The following is a 4,148-nucleotide window of genomic DNA, read 5'->3' as shown; positions in this document are numbered from 1 at the left end:
ATCAGCATTGTACCATGGGGTATGTTTAACTTATAGCGAAACAATTACGTTTTGATGCCAACAGAAAAGCAAATACATGTTTGTTATGATTAATGATTCTTTTGCGCTTGGAGCTTTAATCTTGCAGTGTGGTGTTTACTTATTATGGTTTATACAATTTGTCATGCAGTCAGTATCAAAGGTGAAAGTCAAACTGCAGTACGTGCGGGGTTGTACAGAATACCATTTCCACTCTTTCTTAAACACTTTAAACCAGTTTCTTACTGCATCTTACATTGTACAAAAGAGGAATGCCATGTTTCATACTAAGGAACCTTTCGAGGACTTTATCTCATATTTGTGATCAAATCGTTTTAGTGGCACATTTCAACAGTGCCAAAATGACTGGCCAAACAAAGAGATCTTGTCCTGTGTAAGTGTGATTGAGGTGTGAGAATGGTGGTAAGATTTGATTTTTAAATAGTGATCGTGGAGTACATCATGAGTGTTCTAGGAGATTGATAGAAATTATACAATTGTTAATAGAAACTATAAGAGAATATTTGTTATTTATAAAGCCAAATGCAAACCTTACAGAAAAACTGTCAAGGGTAAATGTCATTGTGTGCTTTTTTCTCTCTTGGCTGATTTATCCCCTTGACTGCTTATTGCGATTCCATTGGCAGCTCCTATTCACCTCCTTTATCTGTATCTCCTTGCACTTCACAAGACACAACTAATTCTGAAGACCTTAAATTTTAGAAGATAAAGACAAGGAAGTTTATATCTGCAACTTTTATGTTGATGACAGCTATGAAGGGTTTTCATCTGTCACATGTTTGTCTCCATCCAGAGCCCCCAGGAACCCAATTTCACCTGTTATAAGAGGTTCCCCCCCAATAAGTCCACATAGGGTAGAAAAAAAGAGAATGTAAAGATAATAAAGAAGACTTTCCTGTTAGAAAAGTTGGAGTTTGAATGGGAGCTTATCCTTTCCATATTAAGTAAGACTATTATGTCCCTGGCTCCTCAGCTGTAGAAAAAATTAACATAATTATATTGAGGCAGAGGATTGAAAGGGAAAATAGGAAAAGATAAAATAATATGAGTATGTAGTTTCTGGAGATAAAGTTTTAATAGGGCCTTTGGAAGATAGATGTCCCATCTTGCCCCAGACCCCAGGGATGAATTACTAAGCGTTTCCTGTAAATTGAGGGATAGAAGTATCACTGAAGCCAACATTGTTTATTCAACAGTTTCTATGTTTCTTCCACAAGATCTTGCACTAGGCATCAGAGAATCAAAGATGATTGAATCCTGTTTTTGACCTTACCTAGCCCTCAACTGAGGGAGATGGAGGCAGAAACAGACTATCAGAATGCCACATGGTAAGTCTGGTGATCAAGATATGCACAAAGTAGGAGGTAAGTATAAATAAAGATGCCTAACCCAGCTTGGCATGGGTGGGGGTGTTGATTGAAGTTTTCTGGGAGGAGAGTCTGAGCTAAGGCTTAGGAGATCTGTAGAAAAACAGTGAGAACTGATACTGTTTTCAGAATTTATGCAGCTGAGCAGACCAAAGAGATGGGAAAGCTGGGGTTGGTGGTGAAACCAGGTGGATCAGGGTAGCAGTGGTTGGCACAGTGATTTGGCTTGGTTTGGCCACAAAAAATATGACTCCTGAGATCTTCTGACACTCATTGCATGAGGCCATAGAGGATATTAGTTAAGAATATGGGCTTAGCTGGGTATGGTGGCTCACACCTGTAATCCCAGCACTTTGGGAAGCTGAGGCAGGAGGATCACTTGAGGTCAGGAGTTCAAGACCAGCTTGGGCAACATGGTAAAACTTCATCTCTACAAAAGGTACAAAAATTAGCCAGGTGTGGTGGTACGTGCCTGTAGTCCCAGCTACTCAGGAGGCTGAGGTGGGAGGATCATGTGAGCCTGGGAGGTGGTGGTTGCAGTGAGCCGAGATGGGGGGGCCACCATTCTCCAGCCTGGGTGATAGAGCCAGAACATGTCTCAAATAAATAAATAAATAAATAAATAAATAAATAAATAAAAAGAATATGGACTGTGTTTGAATCTAGGCTTTAGCACCTGTTAGTTTCTTCCTTGACTAAAAGGAGACACCTGTAGTATCTAATAGTGTTGTTATGAGGATTAAAGGAGTTATGTTAGAGCTTAGAAGTGTGCCTAGAACATGTTAAGCGTAAGTATTGGTTGCCATTATTGTGATTCTGAGATTGTGATGCATAGTACAATTCCCTGCAGGACTGGGTGACTGAGACCAGTGGCCAGTGAGAAAGTGGCTCCCTAGAAGCCATTGCCAAGAGTAGCTCTTCAGAAGGCAATTCAAGCTATGCTGGTATTTCCCAAGGGCAGAGTCAGGGAAGAGTCTAACCAAATTACCTGAGGAGCATTGTCTGGGATTCACCCTGGAACGGCTGAATCAATATCTCTAGGGGTGGGGCCCAGGAGTGAGTAATGGGAAAAGGCTTCTGGTGATATTTCTGCCCAGGTCTCCGGCCTGACAACGCCATTGGCGCTGCCCAACCTTGGGATATCAACTGGACAGGGAAATTCATTTAACATAGATGTGTGCTGAGAACAATATGCTGCTCTGTAGTTTTTCTAAATACACAGAAGAAATTGTCTTCCTTTCCACCCTGCAATTTAATGCTTCAATGTGCAAGTGTCAAGAGATTGGGGGAGACAAAAGGGAAAAGGATGGGAGCAACAGAAGAGTTTGCCACCAAAGAGGATAGAGGGGATAGTAGGGCGGAATGCCCTGGGCTTAGAAATTTGACTTCAGAAAAGCAAGAGATGGTCTGAGGAAGACTTTGCAACAGGCTTTGTGCATCTTGCATCACAACCACCCATGGAAGACACTGAGTAACATGGTTAGATGCAAGCTAACCATGGAGGAAGGGAATGAGATGGAACTGGCCAGGCCTGAACGCATCTCCACATCTGGTACTGGGAGGGAGTGTCCCATGTGGGTGTTTGGCAGGAAACACTCTAAAACAAGCACTCTTGCCACAGCATAACTAAAGGCATCTTTGTTAATATAAAACCTATTTATTAAACTATGAAACAGGAAAAAAGAAAAGACGCAACCATTGTTAGGGGTTGCGAATCTCAGAACTTAGAACACCCCACAAGGAGAATTCTACAATGTCACTCGCCATCCCTGGGGGTGGTGTAGTTCCTATAACTTCCCACCTGGCTCTGGGGTAATACGATAGGCCAGTGACATTCATTCCACCAGCGTGGGCTGGCCTGCATGCTGTTGTTTCTTAGAGCTCTCTTGAGGCCTGCCAGGTGACCTTCTCTTTGCTGAAATGAGGCATTCGGTAGGGTGTTAAGACACTGGGGGTTCATGTAGAGATATGTGAGACTTTTTTTTCTATTCCATAACATTGTAAATAATTTTTAAGTTGCCTTTAATTTTTAAGAATTATAGAAGAAACACATGCACATTGTAAAACAAACAAACAAACAAACAAAAACCAAAAAAACCCTGCCCTTAATGACCTTGCAATCCAGCAGGGAAGATACAATAATAATAAAAGTCCATTTCCTAAGTTTCTGCTGAGTACTAGGCTCCAGTCTTCACCATAACCTCAGAAATGCCTCTGAGAGTCACACGATGTTCTTCATTTTAAGGGCAAGGAAGGTATGTTGTAGAAAGTTAAGGGAACTTGCCAAAGGAACATAGTGAAGCCAGCAAGTAGAAAGTTAGGTCTGTCTGATGACAAAGTTCTTGCTGCCTTTTCTACTCAATCACCTTGCCTTTTAACCAGCAAATGATAAGTAACTAAAGCATGATGTGATAACTATTATTGTAATAGTATCCTCAAAGTACTACAGGCATATGGCTGAGAAGGGAGAAAGGCTGATTCTGGCACCATGTGCAGACTGGGCATCTACTCCATATTGGTTCAAAAGGGGCATATAGTTGAGAGTTAATACATCTCTCCAGAAAATTGAAAAAGGTTGTAGAAGGTTGAAAATGAGTGAATGGAGCAGGGCCAATCAATCAGTTGCTTTTAGAAGTAAGTAGCTATTAGAGTTCTTCATGTTTGTTTTTCAAGCTTGTTTCTTCTGTGCTTTTTAAACTCTAAGTTTATTCATTTTTCTACTTTTTTTTTTTTTTTTTAGAC

This window comes from Mandrillus leucophaeus, unplaced genomic scaffold, assembly GCF_000951045.1.
Source record: "Mandrillus leucophaeus isolate KB7577 unplaced genomic scaffold, Mleu.le_1.0 Scaffold114, whole genome shotgun sequence".
NCBI classification, from domain to species: domain Eukaryota; kingdom Metazoa; phylum Chordata; class Mammalia; order Primates; family Cercopithecidae; genus Mandrillus; species Mandrillus leucophaeus.
The sequence above is the reverse complement of the archived record's forward strand: the minus strand, read 5'-3'. Positions refer to the sequence as shown.